Consider the following 22,660-nt stretch of genomic DNA (forward strand, 5'->3'; position numbering starts at 1 on the left):
CCATGTTGCACCCTGCTCTGAAGTCCTTAGCCTGTCACTCAGCACCCAAGATCCGGTGCAGACCCACATTTCTAGCCTCCCTCCCTCTCTGTCCCACTGGCCCTGTATACAGCCACTACAAATGTGCTCCTTCTCTCTCTCTCTCTCTCTCTCTCTCGCTCTCTCTCAAGTACACTTCAGATAGTACTGACTTAGGAATTTGCCTAAATTCTTTTGCTAAAAACTCTTCCCACCTCTATCTGTCCAAAGCCCAGCTCAAATGCCATTTCTTCCTTACAGCCATCCTGGTGTCAAACTACATAGTTTCCATGAATATCTCTTTACTCATTGGCTTCCTTCTTCTTGTAGCATTTATCATATTTTGTCCTATGTTTTGGTTATTTGTGCACACATTTTCAATACTAGTAAGCCCCTCTGGGGAAGCGTCATTGCTCTTCATCCCTAAATCCCCTAACTTAGGGTGATGTACACTATAAGTGATCCAGAAGTGATTATTTTATCAGTGAATGAATTACAGAAAACATATTATTGGGCTAGTTTCTAGAATTTCAGCAATTTGTTCTGTATTCTTTTAGAATGTGGAGTATTGTGTTGCAATCTATGTGCTATCATACATCATAATTTCTTTTCTTATTTTTATGACATTGATCTATTGAGTAAAGAGTATTACCCTGCACTTGTCAATTTTTCTCTTGTAGGCACCCAGAGATTATGCTAGAACTGTGTCAGGTCACTAAATACTTAAGCTTTCAAGTCACTAAGTTTTGACATCTGGTTTAATATCCTGGGTAGGTATCAGGGCCAATGGCATGTTCTGCTGAAGTCATCATTTCTCTTCCTACTCTGCAAATAATAAGAGGTTAGGGCCAAAGAATTAATTTCACCTCCTCCCTGGTGACATTGATCTATAGCCTGGCCTATCATTATGTAGAACTAGGTTTCCCTTGAAACACAGAATGATTTGAGCTCATGACAGGTTGGAAGAAACCAAAATTGACAAACGCAAATACTTGCTAGCCAAAATCAGGTCCCACAGAGATGCAAATGATTGGGGAATACATGCTCTATCTACAAGAAGCACATGCTGCCCAGACCCAGACAATATGTTTTCCATGTGGGTATTTGGACCCACTAAAACCAGATCTTCTGATCGTCCTGAAAAATGATATATCTGAACTTTTATAAGAAATTCCCTGGATGTTAAATATTTGCAACTAGTTCAGTTTTGTTGACCACTGCACTACAAACAAAACACATCTGAGTGCTGTACTCACCTGTGGCCACTAGTCTGCAGCCCCTGGATTAAAGGAACTCTAGAACTCAACCCTGCCATTAGGTTCTACAATTCTGAATTAAAGATCACACAGCATTACAACCAGTTAAACTGAGTGACAGCTCTTTAGAAGGGTCCTAAAAGAAACAAAGACCAAGACTGGCTAAATAAAATGACGATGCCACCAGTGCTTGCACATCTCCTAATGCTACACCTAAGAAGTTCCAGAATTTGGCTAAAATAAATATTGCACAAGAACCAAGCTAATAAGAAAAGTGTCTTCTCTAGAAGTCACAGATTCTACAGGATGTGATATTTCCATCGAATGCTAAGGAAAGGTCAAAGTGCTCTAAAATGTTTAATTGAAAGGAATATTAAAGGACATCTGGGTACAATACCCCCAATGACACAGCTCCTGCTTCTGCTGAGGAATGCCCAGCACCATTCACTATGCATCATGGGCAGTGAGAGTAGGAATGTTGTTTGGCTGACAACTTTAATGATCACTGGCCTTGTGGCCCTGTGCATATCATGTCATCTTTCTGGGCTTCAGTTTCTCCATTTGAATAAGGTAATTGATTAAGTGACTCCTTCAAGATGCTCACAGCCAGACACTACGAAACTATAGAAGTCTGCCAAAGATGGTGTAGCATGGCAACCCACTGTGTTGTGGTGGGCTCATGGGGAGAAATATTAGCACTGTCATAACAGACTCAAGCAGACACACACACACACACACACACACACACACACACAGACACGTGCGCACATGCACATAATATTTCCTTCCACAACAGAATGCTACAACCTTTTGAGCATGAAGGAAAAATGATAGCTAAAATTAGCATCTTAAAAAAATAAACTACATAATCACTGAAGATGAGATTTTCTTAAAAACTATAGAACAATGAGATATAATGATAGCTGTCATAAGAGAGGAAATTGCAGGAGTCAATTTGAAAGGATTTGGGGGTGTTTCCACCCCCCTCTTCCTCCGCTATCTACCCCCCCTTGAGATTTGCTTTTCCACATACCACAGGAAGACTGAAAAGCTAAATATTTCCCCAGGGCTTTTATGAACTGTTCCTCATAATGTTCCTGCTGACATTAGGAGAGTGTCATCCAGCCCCAGATGCAAGCCTTCTCATACAGAGAGCTAGAGCATGTTTCAGGCTCCACGGAGCCATTTTCCCACATTTGCATATCACTTTTTGGTTTGCAAGGCATTTATATATTTTATATATATGTGTGTGTGTGTGTGTGTGTGATATATATATTTATATATATATACCTTCTCATTTGTTCTCTAGAGATACTCCAATTTGATGAAGCCTATATATCATTATAAAATCTGTCTCAGATGAGCTCAAAAACATCCCTCGCAACCTGCCTGTAAGGAAATAACACCTTTTGTTTGTCATTTGACAGTTTGGGGAAACCCTTTCACTTTTTTTTTTCTTTTTGAGATAAGATATGACGTGCTGGGTGGTACAGAAGAGGAAGAGAAGGAGGAATCAAATTTAATCTTGGCCTTAGCCTGCTGATCATACTGGAACAAATCACTTCAATTCACCAAGCCTCTGTTCACTAAGCCACTGAATAGAGAAAATTATACCTTATCCTATGGCTTTTATAAGGCAGTTGAGATCAAAATCAATATATAGATAAGTATGTCAAGCAATTTTATAGCCTGAAAAATGCTGGTCTACAAACCTCATCAACTCTGGGCAGTAAGGACGAATGGAAGACTTTTCTGTGGTCGTGGCAAACTACGAGCCTAGATGGAACTGTGAGTCAATGGTGGAACTGGCCAGAAACCCAGGCTAGGGGCCAAGAGCAATCAAGACATAGAAATCCCATCTCTTTGCAGAACCAGTGAGAAACCACCTGGGCTTACCTGACTAGGTTGTGGCTGATCCTCAAGACTCTTCTTTCCCTTCTTGGATGAAGGGGCAAGACCACAGATAGTGGCCAGTGAAAATGTGGTTGGCTCAGATGAAGCCTAACACGAGGGCACCCTGGTGTTGTCACCCCCTCAGTCTGAACCCTGCCTCAGAGAGAAGGCTGAGAGTTATGTGCTCAGTCTCAAAGGGTCAAATGAAAGGATTGAGGGTGTTTACAGGGAGGAACTCAACCTGTCAGGGACAGGTTTGTGGGTGAGGCCTTTCTCGCTCTAGTGACACACCTCTCTCTCGTCCTCTTCTTCAAGATGTCCTCGATTTTCCTGCCAACTTCCTCTTTGATCGAAATCTTCTGGTGAGGTGAGCAGGAGCAGCCTCCTGTCCATTCCCCTACATCATCTGTATGTTCCCAATTAGCTGTAAGGAAGCCTAAGCCTGAAGTCTTTGTTCCTATTATTAGTATTCTTTTATGATGACTTAATTTATTGGATATTTGTGATTTTCAGCATCATCGCAACTTTTGCATTGGACACATAGAGGACATGCAGAGCGGTAGATCTCCATGAGAACAAACCCAGGTACTTGTGCATACAGAATCTCTTGTCAGTATTCCTTTTAGAGTGTTTGACACACAACATGGTTTTCCATTTAAGTGCATGCCCCTCTCATTAGACTGTGAGCCTCTTGAGGGTAATGACCACATCTTATCTTCCCATATATTCCCCACAATGTCCAGCACATAGCAGGGACTAAATAAATACATTTTGAATGAATGATAATCAAAGAATATCTGTTTCATGAATCCTAATTTTCCATTGCATGGCTTTGCCACCTATGGGAGCAAACCAACACCAACTGACCTGGTATTTTTGGTCATCTGTAAATTGGGGATATCATTCCACCTTCAGAGATGTTGAACTTGAAAGGAGAAGCATAGGACAATGAACCTAGGGTAAGAGTTGACATAGTAACAACTGCTAGAAAATCAAATCAAATCATGATCAATTGATCTTAAAACCCAAATAAGTCTTTTCTACATAGAATAAAGTACGAGCAGTGAACAGACATCACATGTCCGCTTGTCTTTTTCCGTGCCTCCACCATGTCTAGGGCATAATCCACTTATGGCTTCATTCAATGAGTAGTTAACTGAGCAACCCCCTTGACCATTCTCATTTCTCAGTGTAGACAAGGAGAGAAAAATGGACTAGATGCAGCCTCTGGCATGAAAATTCAGGAAAATAAAATATGTAGAAAGTGAAGAGCACCCAAATATCATGGATAGGATCAGAACAACTGCTGTGGGAATCCCGAGGAGGGAGCAGTCCTGGAAGACTTCACAGAGGAGGAGATAGCCTTAGCTCTGGGCTGATAAGGAGAGCTGGCATTCGACAAGTGCAGACAGTAGAGTTAACTGTGAGATGGAATAAACTACAGTCCCCTGATCTAACTGCTTTATTCCCTCCTTACTACTGACCCCAGGATGAAAAAGAGAGTTTCCCATAAGTAGCGTCTAGGTCACTCCACTTCTACACTGTAAAACTACAGGGCAATGAGAAGTAATTGTGAAACAAATACAGTTTCCACTCAGTGACAGGTGTCTTTATAATCAGATGGGGGAAGGGGGAGGTGGCTGAAAGATGCGGGATCCCAGCCTGGGACTAACTGGTACATTGCTGTTTGAAGCATGCTATTTTAAAGGGCAAGGGATTCTTAAAAGACATCTATGTCCACAGGGCAGGTAATTATCATCAGGCTTCCAGTGGCCATGGGATGCTTCTCCCAGCTCCTGCAGCAACGGGGGCAGTGACAGTGCAACCCAAGAGGGGCATGGCAGTTGGAAGAATGCCACACAGAAAACCTGGGCTCTGGGCCCTCGTTGTCACTCACTGGAATCAACTGGCAAGTAGCTTCGTCCTTCCCCAGGCCTCAGTTGCCTCTTCTATGCAGTAGGATTTATAACACAGACCCCACCTGCCTTCCCAGGCTGTCCAGGGAGCTCATGAGATTCTGGAGGTGAGATGAGCTTTGTGAATGTGAAGTCCTGCATGAATGTGTAGAACTGTCACGATGGGACACAGGATGATGAATGTGATTCACCTCTCGCCTGTCTTCAGTTATAGTGAAGGCTGTGTACAGGTGTCCTGGTGGATGACACGTTCCACAGCCATGGAACAGAGAACTGCAGAACCATTTTACCAGATGTGCACTTAGAGATCATTTCTCTTGGTGTCTCGTCTCTTCCCTCTCTTCTGTGACAGCCTTTACCATTTATTCTGCTTCGTCTTCTACTTTAGTCCTGCTGTCATTGACAGAAAATGTGAGCTGTTGCTTATTTGGGTTAGGAAACACTGATTTAATAGATCTGCCCTCCTGCCATTTTGCAGATGGGCCCAGGGTGATACTGGTGATCACCTGGCTGCTCTCTCCCCCACATTGGCAGGGCTGCTGTCTTCATTTTTTATTTTTTATTTTTTATTTTTTTTAAGATTTTACTTAGTTACTCATGAGAGACATGGAGAGAGAGGCAGAGCCACAGGCAGAGGGAGAAGCAGGCTCCTCGCAGGGCAGGGCTGCTCTCTTACAGTCAGGCCTGGAGCAGCAGGTGGGTGGGAGAAAGCACAGGTGGGCCCAGATCCTCAACAAGCCTGAACCAGAACCGCCACCAGCTCAGACTCCCCACTTCCCGCAGAGAAGGCTTGATACACAGCTACACCCCTGAGAGTAAAAGGGTTTGGTCTTTAAGAATCCCACAACCCTGCTCCCCAGCCCTGCCTCCTCCCCAGGAGTCTTTTGGTATAGAGGGGCATGGGGATGATGAACAGACCCTACCAGGAGTTGTGGAAGCAGGCAGGAACCTTCAGGCAGGTTAACCAGTGAGAAATTTAGGCAGCATGAATTTCTCCTTCTCCTAAGTCCCTCGGCACACAGCGGGCCTCATGAGCATAACACTCCGCTGTGGTTAGTCTTGTCCGCTGATCCATATGTGTCTGCCCTCTTTAAAGGTAAGGGCTGGTCTTAAACATTCTTGTTAGGATCCAGCCCAGGACAATGACAAGAGAGATATTTGGTGTTGGATGGAGGGATGGATGGATGGACAGATGGATAGACAGATGGACGGATGGACAAATGCATGGGTGAAGGAACTTCTCTGCTCCCCTGTGTGGCCCTACAAGGCCTGGCCACCAGAGAAATGACAAACAGGAGGAGAAGCACGACGCTCCCCTGTGATTTTGACAGGGGACTAAATTCAGCCCAAAGCATCTTTCTTCCTCTCTCTATTTACTCTGGACAATCTGTCCCTTATCAGATGAGCTCAAGGCTGGTTGGAAATATGCGTATTCTATTTGACAATATCTTCTTCCTCCAGTTTTGTTTTGCTGCACAGACATTTGTCTGTTTTGCTGTGTGTTGTGTATCAGATAGGACTCAGACAAACTGCTTTGGCTTTCTAAGCTGTTTTGTTTTCTCCATTCAGCTATCATTGATCTCATTTCCCTTCCTGCATCTCACTCTTATTCTCAAATCCCAATTTTACCCACAGCGACAGAGAACAATTTCATGGATACCCAGCTCCATCGAGGGCTTGGAAAGGGCACTGAAGTTACGAGTCCTGAGACCCGGTCCCCAGGTACCACCAACAAGCAGCATGACCTTCCGTGGATCACCTTTCCTAGCTGTGCCTGCTTCTCCTTCACAACATAAAGTCTCCTTGTGATGCCACAGGACCTACATGGTATATCTTGAATCTCTCTGGCTGTCAAGTTGAACTAATTAATCCTTGTGCCATTATTTACATTGGGTGCAACTGGGGAGGATTGCTCATCATTTTGAACTTTGGTTCAAGGCAATGGTCTGGTGTCTACTGGCCTAGGGCTTCACTCTCCCCCCCAGGTACCCACTCCCTGATCCATCCCCACCCAGGGTGGCTTCCTGGGCAAACAACCGACACAGGGGCCCGGAGCCCTGTAGATAAAAGGCCCCATGTTTGGTTGTGTTCTGTTGTCACCAGGTTGAAATCCTTAGTTTTTGAACAAGGGGCCTACATTTTCATTTTGCACTGAGGCTTGCAAACTGTCTGGCTGGTCTTGCAAATGCAATCCCCCAAAGCAATAGAGAAGAAAAAGCACCAGGAAGAAGAGAACGATGGAGCAAAGCTTTGTCAGCAACCAATGGTGGAGTGAAGGACTCCTCATGCAACAGAGCCTTACCATGGAATGCCCTTCACTATGAATGTTTAACCAAGGAAAAGATGAGACTGGAGAACACGAAACTTGCCACAGGCCACACCCCTATCAACCTTCCCCATCTTGGGTGGATTGGGGGCCTGACTCACACCGAAGGTGTGGCTCGCCATTCCTGCTAAGCACACGGGGCTCCTCCCTACTCAAGGAGCTCAAGGGGAAGAGTGGGTTGCGCTGGAGTGAATGTGGAAACCATCCAGTCACCACCTGACATCACAGAGCTGGACAGGGTTTCAGAGCAGAACTCAGGCAGCCGTCACAGGCCACCCTTTATCAGTGAAACAGTCCGCTCTAGGTGACCCACGTACACACTTGGAGTCAGTTTCCCATGCTGCTCTCAGCATGGATTCCCTTTTGAACAACTTCCCTTTCCTATCTGTTTGGGATACACAGGGGCAGAAGCTACTCCTCTGCTACACAGGTAACCAGTGTGGTGACCAGCAGGTTCTGATGCCCAGCACAGAGGGCTCAAATTAAATTGAGGGTGAATCTGCTATTTTAAAACTGCAGGACAGTGAAATTATTACCACTGGCTCTTCTCTCCTATCCAGTGCTTCCAATGGCCAGAGTCAGTTCACATGTCTCGGTAGAGAAGAGATCAAATCAAAGGAGGCAGGCAAAACTTGAAACTCAAGCATGTAAATAAAGAGTCTATTATAAACAACATGCAAGATAAGCTTTTGAAACGCAAAGACTCCAAGGGTGCCTGGGTGGCTCAGTCAGGTAAGTATCTGCCTGCCTTGGGCTCAGGTCATGATCCCAGGGTCCTGGGATTGAGCCCCGAGACTGGCTTCCAGCTCAGCTCAGAGAGGAGTCTTCCTTTCCATCTGCACCTCTCCATGTTGTTGCTGCTCTCTGTCTCTCTCATAAATAAATAAATAAATAAAACATTAAAAAGAAGAAGAAGAAACACAGAGACTCCGAGGGAAGCATGATGTGCTTCTTGCACTCTAAGCACTAGTTAGGACGAGAGGACTGACACACCTGTCTAGGTGTGGAGAGTCACTTCTGAGTGCTAGTTCACTAACACTCTGGGTGGACTTGGGCACATATACACTTGGGAGAATTTCCCTCTCTGGACTCGGGCTTCCTGGTCAACAACCTCAGGTAAATTGGACATGCTCAGAGTGAGGGCCCTTCCAGGGCTGGCATTCTGTGCTTCTAAGAACCAAACCACTATTCTCTTCATTTCAGTGTCATGACTTAGGAACTGATTTTCAGATTAAGAGCATACTCTAGAACCTAGGTTGGCATGACAAAATAATGAAAGCAACAAAATAATGCAGTTCAAAAAAGCTGAGCGCTGACCACAGGAGGTGACCCAGAGAGGAAGCTGCTAGAGAACTCTTCTGATGCCAGGGTTACGGCAGGATGTGATAGAGACACATCAGGGTGCAGAGCCCTAGGTATCCAAGGAGGGGCTCTGGAGCCATGGGGCCCTCACTTCCCAGTAATGTGAGTGAGACTGAGCCCTGCCTCCAAGCAGTGACTGCAACAGTCACCCTGCTCTGATGAGATATGTGAAGAATGGGGGAATGGTGGGCTGGAGACCCAGGTCATCTTACTGAGAGTCTTGAATTCTAGGCCAGGAAGTTTATACTTTATTTTCATCATTATTATGTGTTGGGGACTCTGTTGAGTGATTCTGCCTTGACATTTGATGACTTCTGGGAGCTGTGACCAGAATGTAAGCAGATAGCCTCAGATGTTGCCCAGATCACATGGGGAAGGGGAGGGAGTGTTACTTTTGCCTTAGTCCCTGACCTGGCCACACTCCTGCAACGTGAGAAATTTTGCACACGGGAAACACTGTGACCATCTGAACCAAAGCTGGCCCTGCAGTTTGGGCTTCATGACTCCAGTCTCAGCCTGGATTTTTATGCCATAGTATCCTTCAGTGCAAGGCCCAGGAAAGACAACCCCAAAGACAGCATTTGATGTGCAGGCAGTTCTGGAATCATCTTCTTGAGAATCTCTTATAAAAATGCATATTCTCAGGCCTCATTCTTGAATTTACTAGTTTAGAATCCCTCGGGGTGAGTCCAGGAATCCCTGTGTGATGAAGTCCTGCTGGGTGGCTGGTATGTGCAAAAAAATTCAAGAAATAGAGCACTGCACTTTCTCAATCTACTGACAGAGAACTCCAACATGGAGCAGGCTGCACAAAAACCCAGGGGCAGGAACTTGTGGAGCCATGAAGCAACAGCCTCACAGAAGCAACAGCGAAACCTGTGTGGCTGGAACACCGGGTGGTAGGGCAAGTGGAGTGTGTGATAAAGTCAGAAGACGAGTGATTGTACCTAAGTGACCCAAAAGACTTTCATCTCTGCCTTGCTCCTGATTTTAGGATATGAGTTCCTTGGTGAACACTGAGTTTCAATAGTCTTCATCCCAAATTCTGGGATGGATACGTGGGCTCTCACTGACTTATTAGACCTAAAAGACATAACAACAATATGCAAAGGGGAGAAAAAGATGCAAAGGGACGGGGGTCACAACCAGTTGCATTATGCAAAGGCCCACAGAAAAGAGGGAGGGAGGGTTTTATGAAGCGAAGGAGTTCCACGAAGGGCATCCAGGCTTCCAGGAAGACTCTCTGCCACGTGAAGGGTGTGGGGCCAGTGAGGACAAGCTCCCACTCCCTAGAGTTTTCTTCAAGCACGTTTGGGACCCCAGGTGACGTGGAACTGCAGAGGGAACAACATGCCATATCCGTTTTCAGAGGGTGTCAACACCCTCCTTCCCACACCTGCTGTTCCCAAATATCACAACCTGATTTTTTTCTCCAACCTCCTGTCTTGATAATGATTAAATATTCATGGATTGCTGTGATGCCAGCATACTTTGTGAAATTTCAGATACCTTTTTTTAAACAGAAGCTTTTTTTTTTCAGAGTATCCCACTTTTGAAGAGAGGTAAAAGGAATGACAAATGCCAGTGACTCAAAAAGTAGAAACTGAACAAAAAGCTAGTAATCTCCAAAGTTTTCACAATTGCATTTCCAGCCCGAAGTATCCTACTTTAAGAAGAAGAAAGCAGAGAATTTCAAAAACAGAGACATCAAAGAACAATTGTTCGTATTACAAAGGAATTTTTCACTGTAGCACAGGGTCCATTTAAATAGCAAAGTCCCTGGTTCTGTGTAAAATGCAAGCCAAATGTACATATGTATGTATTATTTATTATGTGAAAAGTTCACCTTATTTGAAAAAAAAAGTGTATTTTTAGAATCACAGACTATTAGCTAAAAGTTAACAGTCTCCTCTTACCAAGTAGTTTCAGAATGAGTTTCAGGGAGCCCTGTAAGTCCTACTAAGGTGGCTTGGGGGCTCTCTGAGGGGACAGGCCTGATCCCCAGAGTAGAGCTAGCAGGCACCCATCCCAATTCAACCAGAGCAACTCCCCTGCTACCTGAGTATCCATTAGAGGTCCCTGTAACTTACAATTTTTAAGAAGTTGTATACATACACATAGAAACCTAATTCCTCAAGTTGACATTTTGGGAAACCAAGGCTCAACGAGGAATGACTGTCCTGAAGTCTTATATTAGGTTTTAGTATCAGAGCCCTTATTTCCCCTTTCACTATACTTTGTTACCCAGAAGATTCAGAAATCTTCTGAATGTATTAGAGTAGCTTGCTGATCTCCTAGAAACACTATGGCTTAAGCCTGGTACTAGTCATTCGTTAAAGTAACCAGAATAATCGGTTATGAAGTCATTACGAACTTAAGGTAAGATGCAAACTTCTTGCTTCCTGAGCAAGTCTAACATTCTTAAAGGTCTCCAGATTAGCTGAATAATGTCAGTGTTGATCACAGCTCTGTCTTGGATCATAACACAGATAACTTGGGCTAGCACATTCCCAAATTTTACTTAAAATACCAACTGAAGCAAGGTGTCATCAAGTTGAACCAATGCCTCAGTGAGATTAGTCATTCAGAGGAAAAAACCTAAGAATCCTATGTTGAATCAGCTTGTGTCCTATATTTATCTATTTCTAGTTTTTTTAACAAGTACCTATGTGGTACTTAACTATGTGCCAGAAACTGCTGTAAGGTCCTTACAGATATTAATCACATGTCTCCCACAGCGGCCATGTAGGGAGGGTCCTAGGCATCATCGGCATCTCACAGGTAGGGAGATTGGGCACGAAAGACTAACTTGACCACTGTCACACTGCTGTTCAGTGTGGCAAGTACTAAAGATGCTTTCCTGGGTCACATTTGACATAAAGGGTACCATATCACCATCAGAATTATTTTACCAAACTCCGCTGAAGTTACTCCAAGACCTCCAAAAAGCAGAACCAGTACAATCTATACCATTGGTTTCTTTTTTTAAAGATTTATTTGTTTATTTTACAGAGAGAGAATAAGTGAGTGGGACAAGGAGCAGAGAGAGAGAATCTTCAAGCAGACACCCCCCCTGAGTGCAGAGCCAGACATGGGGCTGAATCTCACGACCATGAGATCATGACCTGAGCCAAGACCAAGAGCCCAATGCTCAACTGACTGAGCCACCCACACATCCCTGTACCATTAGTTTCCCTGTTAACAATCAGCTTGATGATATTATTTCACGTTAGTGCCTTGTACTCTGTCAACACTGTGTTATATGTATGACAATTTTAGAAGGGAGAGATTGTCATTGGACACATTTTGCAGATGAGGGAAGAGACTCAGAGAAGTTAAGGAATATGCTGAAAATCATACTCGTATAGTATGGAGCTGGAGTTCAGCACCAGATTCATCCGACTGTATTATGTTTATTTTAGTAGAGGTCTTTAATGGTCTTCTCCAGGTTTGTCTGTTTTATCCGTAGTGTTTTTATAATTTTTGCAACAAGATGCTAAAATCTAATAATTGAGAAATTTCGATGAAAAATCGAGAACTGCTTATGTCATGAACCCCTGAAACATATCAGATACTTCCGAGAGTTTGCAGTGCCCTAGTCAGCAATCACTAAGTTACAGTGCAATTGCTGTGACCTATGAAAATATTTTCTACTGCAAATTATCACCGTATAGCATAATCACTGAGGTTACAACTGGTAATTTTTTATTAACATTGAATTAAAAACAAAATGTAAACTCGTATATCGTAATGCCTTCAAGGTTCATCCATGTTGTAGCTTGTATTATACTTAATTTCTTTTTATGCCTAAATAATATTCCATTTATGGCTGCACCACATTTTGTTTATCTGTTCAGGCATTTGTGTTTCCCAAGAGCCAGGAGGAACAGGGAGTGGAGAGTGACAGCTTAATAGTTCGGGTTCCCTTTTAGGGGTGATGAAAAGTTCTGGAACTAAATAGTGGTGATGATTGCACAACATATGGATGTACTTAATAGTTAGAATGGTAATTTTATGTTATGGTGTTTTACCACAATAAAGAAAAAACTACTTTAATAGTTCACAGACCTTCCAAGAAGCCTTACTTCAAAGAAACAGTAAACTCATTTGGAGTCTTTGTTTGATAGCCTTGTGTGTACTCTGATCTCCTCTAAAATAGAAACATCACTGATACCAGCTTCGAGATCCTATCATGATATTTAAAGTCATCTCTCCAAGTTTCCCGACTTGTATGTTATGTTCATAGCAGCCTGGATTAATCTGTTTTCAAATGATTTCAGAGGCTTTCCCACCTCTGTGTCCTTACTTTCCTTTTGACTCAGAACCTGGAACACTGCCACCTTTTCTCTCCCATATCAGCCATCAAAGACCAAGATAAATGGCATTATCCGGCTGTTGTTGGAACCAGATGCAAACAGCACTTCTGATACAACTTATTGTATCTTCCTTGTCATATTACTTACCCTCTTGCTCAAAAAAGCTCTCAATGTTTCCTCATTGCAAATCAAACTGAGTACAAAATTATTATCCTGTCATTAAAGACTCTGAACAGTAATGCCTCACCCTTATTCCCCATTATTTCCCTTCACATATCACATACTCCAGCCAAACTAAACTGTCACCATTCCCCAAATATGTCTCACGCACTTCTACACCCATGCCTTTTCTCAGGATGTTCCCTTTGCCCAGAGGCCCTCCCCATCCCCTCCGCCTACAGAGTCTTCACAGCTCCCATGACTACTCCAAACTAACCTCTTCCATGGAGCTTCTACCAGATCTTGCCATCCTTCCACCTTTAGATGCCACTTGCCTTGACTTCTTGCCTTGACTTTGACCATCTTCCACAGCATGTACCCCACCTCCCTCGAGTCATGATTCTAGACTGTACCATTCCCTGATTGACCTGTGAGCTCCTTAAGCAACAACTGTCTTATTAATTGCTGTAAGTCTATCATCCCTGTGTTATAGCAGGGGCTCAGCTAAAATTTATCTCATGGGATGGGAATGGTATAAAATAGAATGAATAAAGGCAGAAAAATAAATAAATAAAGACCCAGGTACAATCATTACATTTAAACCGCCAGGCTTTTGAGCCTAAGCAATGAGATATTTTGCACAGTCTTGGCACCTGACAAAAAGTAATTGGTGAGAGGAGGCAGGTAGATGTGGATAAGAACAAAAAGCAGGATTTACTATTTTTAAGCTAGAGGGGCAAGCACTCTGTTAGCTACTTAATATATTTGTATTATCTGGTTCTCGTGATATCCTTTGGGTTTTTTTTGGGGGGGGGGTTTAAGATTTTATTTGATTTATTCATGAGAGACACACAGAGAGGGAGAGAGAGAGAAAGAGAGGAACAGACACAGGGTAGAGGGAGAAGCAGGCTCCAGGCAGAGAGCCTGACGTGGGACTCGATCCCGGGTCTCCAGGATCACGCCCTGGGCTGAAGGTGGTCCTAAACCACTGAGCCACTGGGCTGCCCTATCCTTTTGATAGCTGGAGAAACTGAGGAGAAACAAGAGTGAATAACTTGGGGTACCTGGGTGGCTCAGTTGATTAATCATCGGACTCTTGATTGTGGCTCAGGTTATGATTTCAGGGCCATGGGATTGAGTCCTGCATTGGAGTCTGCTTGTCTTTCTCTGTCCACCTCTCTCTCTCTCTCTCATAAATAAAATAAATAGATAAATAAATAAGTAAATAAATAAATAAATAAATACTTGCCAAAGTTTCCATGGGTGATCTGAATCTACAGCCCAGTCTGTTTCCCCACAGCATACTACTTCTCTTAACAAAAGAAAAGTAAGAGAGGTCATGCCTACCCTTTCTAACCCTAGCCCCCTGGAGGATCTTATGCCAGATTACTTCAGTTTATATGTAATAAAAAGCAATAACAATAAAAGCCAATACCTTCTAAATGTCTACCATATACAAATTAATAGGTACTTTTGACACATTCTCCCAAATTCTCAAACCATCTCATGAAGGGCACATTATAAATCTCATTACAGGGAAGGAAGTGAAGTTCAGTGCTATGTCCAAAGTCATGCCACATTGCCAAGCCAAAAATTCCAACTGAGATCCTTATAAGGCGCCCTTTCAATTATGCTTCAGTGCCTCTTCTCCAGATTCTAACCATAAGTAGTATATTAAAAGAAGTCTTAAAACAAAACAAAACGAAACACCACCATGGAAGGAATTGCTATCTTGAATATGAAGAACGCAATAAGAATTTTCCATTTGGTGGCTGAGATCTTTATCCCTCAGAGAGGAATACACATGGAAACAGGTCTAGCAGGTGAAGAGGGTGAGGCAGCACCAGAATCTCACCACTTCCTCTGAGCTTTGATCTTTCCCAAGAGTTCTTTTATTTTGATTCCTGTTGCCACCACCAAGCTAAGTCTCCATCTCCCAGGGCTGGGGAGGGGGAGAAGATGAGAGAGGTACTTTCCCTTTTCTCCTCGCAGCTTAAGGTAAACATAATCTTTCTTCTTGTTTTCCTTAGCACAACTGAGACAGGCTGACATATTCAACATGAAATTTACCAAACACTGAGAAAAACTCGAATGGAAATAAAGAAAATAAGAATGGCACAAAATAGATGACAGATTCCAAGACTTCTAACTTAAGAGGGGGGGTTTGAGGGCACCAAATTCTATCATGTTCCCCTAGCCAAGGATTACCTTAAACAGCATACCAGAGACTTGCGTGGGCTCATCCTCCCGCCATGAGGAAAAAATCACCCAATCAAATCCCTGGAGTCAACTCGCAGACTGCCTCGGGTTCTTCCACTAATTCTGCTTTCTTTTCATAAAATTCAGCCCATAGATCAATTGCCAAAAGATACTGACATCCATGAATCTTAATGAGCACAGCAGCCTGCTTCAGCTCAGGCTAACAATCCTGCCCACCTCCTCCTCAGCACCCATCCACCCACCCATCCACCCACCCACCCAGGATAGAGGCATTCTTTTGGAATTTGACTTTTAGGATTTATTATGACATTAAATAGAGAGAGGCAATCTCTAAGAAAGCCACCCCCGCATTCCCTTACAGTGCTCGCCAAGACTGATGACAGTGGATCTTTGCAGCTCATGAATCCCACAGAAAAACACTCCATCAAAGGGCATCACCTACCACAACAGAGTTTACCCCAGGGCTGTGGGTATGAATCTGTAGTACCTGAGAAAAACAGGTGTCCTGTTTCTCATTTCTCATCCCATATTGCACTCCCAGGACCAAGAACGACATACAAGATAATTAAACCAGACTAGCCACTGAATCAGATCATTCTTGTAGGAGACCCATGGCTGACTTCAGGTTGTTAGTAATAACAATAAGAACACAGAAATACCAACATCGACTTGAACAAACACTGCTTGTCTTATATGCGTGCAGTGCTCTCTGTTTTATGAGAGTTTCCCATCTCTCATCTCTACTGGGCCTCCCATCAGTTCTAAGAAATCACCAGGACAGGGGGTCTAGCTCCACCCCTGACTCTTCCCAACCTACTCCTCCAGAATCGCCTCTCACTTTTCCCTTGTGTCACCTTGAAACCTCATGCTTGTTTATGCTTCTCTACTTTGTCCTATTCCTTCCACCTGAAACACCACCTCCACCTCTTCCTGCACCTAAAAGCATATGCCATCTTCCTGAGACTCATTCCTTGGGCAAGGGCAACCTTTGGTAATTCTCAGAGTTGGGTGGGCCTACTCTATGTCTTCATTTAAAGGACTAGAAAGAAACTTAATATCTTCCTTTTTTTGAAAGTACATTGCACAGATTAATTACCATTTTGAATTTTTTTTAAGAGTGTACCATGATTTAGCATTGAAATGAGAAGTTGTGAGCACAGAATGGCACAGACCCAGGGCAGCAGGGTGTAAATGTGGTGTGAGAGGCGCACGTTTTTATCATTATAGAAATAACTGCCAGCTCCTCAGAAGACAATCCTGGAGACAATAAACTTTATTATCTTAACAGCTTTCACAATCATTCTTTTTAAGGAGAAAATTGCCTTTGTCTAGGACAAAAAAAGAAAAAAATACCTTGTAAGTTCTTGGGATAGAAAATGTGCTTTTGAAGACAGCTTCAGAGAAGTGGGCAAACATCTATGGTGAAAATGAGAGTAATTTGGTTTTATTCCTCAGAAGAGGGAGTATAAAAGGAAGACAACAGAGCTATGAAGTGGAGGAAAGAGACAAAATCACCAAGATGGAAACAAATTGAGCTAAAGGGAGTAAGGCCCCTGAAACCCTATGTCTCCAGGAAAGGGCATGCCTACTTTTCCCATTTGAAGGTAGTGAAAGGCTCTAGATGCACTCAGCCCCTCAGAGACTCAGTTCTCCCAGCTGGACAAGGAGAATAAAAACAAAACCCAGTTTATGGGGCTGTTTTTGGAAAGTGAGTAATAAAAAAGGGTGTGAGAACAGTTTGAAAACCATAATGATGGTGACTACTTCCTATATAGGATGTTTTGAAGGACCCTCCAACAATTACAGTGAATGACCATGGTGATTATAAATGGTTTGACCAGAGTTTTTGTTTTTATACATGTGGCCCCTGAGAACCAAAAGTGTGATGTAACATTTATAAAGTCATAGAGTAAATAGATAATATCCCTTTAATCCATTTGCTTATTTACTCAAGCCTCTATTAGCCTATATAACATGCATTGCACAATACATGGTAACTGGCCTTCAGTCTTTATGGCTATTAGACAGGTCAGGCTCCCTACAGCCAGAAAGGAGAGAGAAACAGCAGAACTGATGACAACTCCTGTCACAGAAGCTGCATGTTCCAATTCAGCAACCCGGCTCAGAGAGGAAGATGGGCAGTGCGTTCTCAAGGCCGACCTGGGATCCCATCCTCCTGGGATGCGGCCGCATGCTGGTGTTTTGTGTTTTTTTTGTTGTTTTGTTTTCTTTTCATGGAAACTTCCTCCCAAAGGTGAAGGATGCTTGCTGTACTCCCTTGACAGACTACTCACTTCCTTCTTTGCTTTTTCTGTTCTTCCTTATCTTTTGCCAAAAGCATCATTAGGCAAACCGGAACAGAAGGTGGCCGGAACCTGGCCTGTGTGTCCGCCTCATAGAGCTCCATGCCAGAAGGAGGGCGCCCCTCACTGAGTTCCTGGCATTTGATGTTCAGTCTGGAAAGGAAGCATGGCCATCTGCCTTGGACTCTAGCAAACGGAGTCTGTTCTCACTGCTAAGTCCCATGGACATGGGAATATGGACCAGTTGGAATAGAAGCAAGCTCCCCAGTGCACCTGAGCAGCGACAGCTCTAGGGTCAGAATGATCCCCATTGGATGGCAGGGAAGAGAAGAAGAGAGAAGTAGGTCAGTGTCTGCTCTTTAGGGTCTAAGACACAATGGTAGGTGCTGAGACCCTGGCTGGCCGAACCCTTGTCCGAGCTTCCCTCCAAGACACACAACTGAGATCAGGGAGAACCAGAGAATCAGGGTCAGGGAGGCTCATGGAGAGCATCATCTCCCGCACCTGCAGTTTACAGATGAAGAAACTGAGACTCAGGGCAGCTGAGCCACAGAGCCCGAGGCAGAATGGGGTGGCCCAGCTGCTGGGCCCGTGGCTCCCCCCAACGCGAACCTGACTCGCGTGGCTGGCTGAGAGCCAAGCGCTGTGGTTGTCAGTGACTGGCTCAGTGGTGTTGGGGTAGGGAGTCTGTCCCACAGCCTGCGAACCCCATCAGCAGACCATCAACAGGCCTCCAGATAATACAGTTTACGTCAAAACAACTTTTATTTCCTGAGTGTTTTCTCAGCTGTGCCTTAAAATAAAATGTATGTGTCTAATCTCATCCGGCTGTGTGCTGCCTCTGCCATCCGAGGGGCGGGAGGGGGTGCTGACGGCGAGGCTGCAGGCGGGGGACTGCGAGGCAAACTGGGGAGGGGCACCGGCAGCACAGACACCCCCCCACCCCCGGGGTGCACCTTCCCGGCTCAGGCCGCAGAGGTGTAGGAAGGGCATGGCCTCACCGCCCCTCGGTGTCACCCGGGCAGGTCTTCCCCTTTGCACCGCAGGACACACCATCTTCCAGTCATTCCACCAGAAATTCTTAGAGTTCGGATTCTCTTTCCCATGCACTTGGCATCCAGTCCATCGGCAAACAGGGTTGGCTCACACCCGGTAATATAGCCTCTATTTGTTTCTTATTGAGGCTCTGAACTGCCACAATGAAGTGGATTAAATGCCACATTTTTTTTTTAAATCTTATAGTTCTGGAGATCGGAAGTCTGGCAGGCTCCATTCCTTCTGGAGGCTCCAAGGGAGAAGCTTTTCCATGATTTTTCCAGCTTCCAGAAGCCAGTCACATTCCCTAGCCCATGGCCCCTTACCCTCTGTTGATGTCAAAACCAGAAGTATCATCTCTTCTCTTTCTGCTTCTTCCCTCAACACATATATCCTAACGCCGCTGCATCCCTCTTATAGGGTCCCCTGGGAGCACCCTGGGCTCATATGAATAACCTGGAATAACCTCCCCATTTCAAGATCTTTAATTTAACCACATCTGCAAAGTCCTGTTGGCGATAAGGTTCCAGGTATTAGGATGGGGACATGTTTGAGGCCCTTTTCAGCCTACCACACAGCCAAATTCTGATTATTTTCCCAGGACCTTTCCCAGGTACTACATTCATCCCAGCCTCTATTAGCCCTCACTCTGGTTGTTGAAGGAACCTCCTGATTGCTTTCCCTGCTTCTGCCATCCCTCTACCAGCACCATCTTCCCCAACACCTGGTCTTCAAAGATCCAACACTCAGACTGGTTTATTAGAAATGTCACTCAGATCATGTCCATCTTCTGCTCAGGTGTTTTATGGCCTCCAAGGCCTCCATGATCCAGCCCCAGAACCACCCCCCTTATCTCCTCTCGCTGCTCTTTCTCTTGCTCCTTCCCTATCACACAGGCCTCCAGATGGGTCCTTGGACATGCCACGTACACTAGCACCTCAGAGCATTTACCTTTTTCTGTTCCCTCTGCCTGGGACAGCCTTCTCCAGAGGCTCACATGGCTCATTGCCTCATCTCCTTCAGGTCTTTGATCAAGTATCACTGTTTTAGCAAGACATTCCCTGTCTGCTCATTTCAAAATGACAATATCTTCAATATACAGCCACCTTCTCTCTCTCCTTCCTTGATTTATTTTTTTTCTAGTATCTACCCCTATCTCATATATTACATGGTTTACTTATCAGTTATTTTCTGTCTCTACCCTCTCTTCCACAGAAACATGCACTGTGTGAAGGCCCATATTTTTACTTATTTTGCTCCCAGCCTCAGCACCTGGCACATAGCACATAGTAGGCTCTCAACGGCTATTTCATGAATTAATGAATCAGTGAACGAAATTACTTCTCTGAGACTGTTTCCATAACTATGAAATGGGGGTAACAATATCCATTTTGCAAGCTTTTCAAAAGGTGTTCTGGACATCCCTCAGGTTTTCCTGTGCAAAATTCAAACCTTCTTCCTTTTTCTGAAGAATATCCCATGCTGTGAGTTATAGATAAGAGGCAATACATTCCTCTCATAAAAAAAAATTAAAAAAAAAAAAAACTTTCCTCACCTTCCCTGCACTTCCAGGCACACAAATAGTGGATGCGTGATCTTGATTTAGGATCCTTTGTTTTATTTCTCTCCTCTAGAGTAATCTAAGACACACCTGTTACCATTTTCATAAGATAACTGTGAAAATACCGTTGACCCTTCAACAACATGGGCTTGAACTGCACGGGTCCACTTACAAGTGGATTTTTTCTCAATAAACCCAATATAATTCTGTAAATATATTTTCTCTTCCTTATGATTTTATTAACATTTTTTCTCCCTAGCTTACTTTATGATAAGAATACATATATAATATTCATAATACATATACAAAATATGTGTCATTTGACTGCTCATGTTATCAGTAAGGCCTCTGGTCAACAGTAGGCCCTTAGCAGTTTAGTATTTGGTGAGTCAAAAGTTACACAGGGATTTTTTCAACTGTGCACGATCAACATCCTTAACTCCCACATTGTCCAAGGGTCAACTGTAATAGAGAGTAGCAATCCTACTCCTTCTTAGGTTTTCCCTTTACCAAACAAAACAAGTATCAGAGGAGCAGACCTGATCGTCCTACTGGAGAGGAGCAGACCTGATCGTCCTACTACCACACATCACTCTGTAGAGGTAACTGCCCATGTACACACTTCACTGGGTGCTGGGCTCCCCTCCACCTTAGGAGTAGCGATGTCCATGGCTTTGGCATGACTTGAAGGAGGGGCTGTGCTAATTAACCATGACAATCAGAATATTTCTCTCCAGATTTTACAGTATGGAGTAAATGGTACATCCTGGAAGGAGGAAGAGAAAAGATTCTTTTTTTTTTTTTTTTAAATTCATGAGACACACACACACACACACACACACACACACAGAGGCAGAGACACAGGCAGAGGGAGAAGCAGGCTCCATGCAGGGAGCCCGACGTGGGACTCGATCCTGGGGCCCCAGGATCAGGCCCTGGGTTGAAGGTGGCGCTAAACCGCTGAGCCACCCGGGCTGCCCAAGAGAAAAGATTCTAAGAGAAGCAGAAACTGACAAAGTAGCTGAGTTGCACTGAAGGTGAAAAAGAGAACAAGGCTCCTGTCCTCTGGCTTCCACAGTCCCTTCAGCAGCTCCAGGTGGATCTGTTGGATCCAGACCACATTTCCATTCCAGGCACTCGTGAGGATCAATGGTTAAGTCAGAGAGGCCTGTTTCCGCCCATGTGTGCCCTTAATGTAAGCCCTACATTACCTGATTTAACTTGAGTTTCCCTTTCCCACATCCAAGATTTCTTAACATACTCCATAAAGTAAGATCCCATTCCAAAGCCCCCCCCCCCACCCGCCACAATGCCATGGGTTTAGGTCTATTTGGGGTATATTTGTTTCTGCAGGATACATCTCCGAAGTGCTTAGATTTGAAGTCAGAAGACTATTGCTGAGACATCAGCTCCACATCCCAACTCAGACCCACTCTTTCTATAATGGTGATTTTCTAATGATGGCGCGCCCTGAAACTGCAAAATCCACTTGCTCTCCTGAATGCCTGTGCTTATTGAACCCTAAGGACAGGTAGCACTAAGAGATTCGCTTTGGAGATACGCTTGCCATTTTAATTGTTTGCGCAGATCTTTGCATAGACATCCTTAGAAGAGAATGGGAGCCAACACTGGACTTTCACTAATTGAAAATTACCCAGCACAGCAGTTTCAATAAAAAGATTGTTTTTCCTTTTTTGGTACCAGAAACAAAACCAAAGAAATCCAAGGCATTGTCAGAGTTGGGAAGTCCTGGGGAGTTAATTCTTTTATTTCACAGGTGGGAAAACTGAGACTCAGAGAAGAGTGACTTGCCCAGGGTCACATACGCAGGACCTGAGAATGTCAAGAGGACAGTACTGATGTCATAACTTCCAGCCCAGACTCTCTCCATTAATATCCACTCATCCCTCAGGTTGCTAAGGAGATGACTGAACCACCCCAGACATACATGGGTAGCACTGCATTCTGTTCACCACTTTGTTGATTTTTATTCAAAATGACTCCAGGAAAAAAAAAAAAAAAAACTGTGACCACATGGTATGAAGGAAACTTTACTGAGGCCCCAAATATCTTCAGTGTCCAGATGGGTCCTGGTAAATATATTGAAAATCCATTGAAAAAATAGTTATTGGTGTTGCACTATAGGCCAGGTCCCAAGCCAGGCATGGAAGGTTTCCTTTTTTTTTTTTTTTTTAATTTAAATTCTGTTAGCCAACAACATATAGAACATCATTAGTTTCAGTTGTAGAGTTCAGTAATTCATCAGTTGCATATAATAAACACCCAGTGCTCATC

General features: G+C 44.0%; 1 protein-coding gene across 31 annotated transcripts in view; it reads right to left on the minus strand.

Moving 5' to 3' along the window:
• TPRG1 (tumor protein p63 regulated 1) overlaps nt 1-22,660 on the minus strand; it is a 287,018-nt gene that overhangs the window by 134,034 nt on the left and 130,324 nt on the right. Inside the window, exons 5-6 of one of the 31 annotated variants that reach the window (XM_041731600.1) lie at nt 5,065-5,476; nt 4,035-4,092 (exon numbers count right to left, since the gene is read on the minus strand). The exons of 28 other annotated variants lie outside the window; for them this stretch is intronic. The gene's annotated coding sequence lies outside the window, so the exon portion shown is untranslated. Of the gene's footprint in view, nt 1-4,034; nt 4,122-5,064; nt 5,477-22,660 lie in introns of all 31 variants that reach the window. 2 more of the 31 variants (XM_041731599.1, XM_041731601.1) reach the window with 2 other exon arrangements.

Source organism: Vulpes lagopus, chromosome 17 (genome assembly GCF_018345385.1).
Source record: "Vulpes lagopus strain Blue_001 chromosome 17, ASM1834538v1, whole genome shotgun sequence".
In the NCBI taxonomy this organism is placed as follows: domain Eukaryota; kingdom Metazoa; phylum Chordata; class Mammalia; order Carnivora; family Canidae; genus Vulpes; species Vulpes lagopus.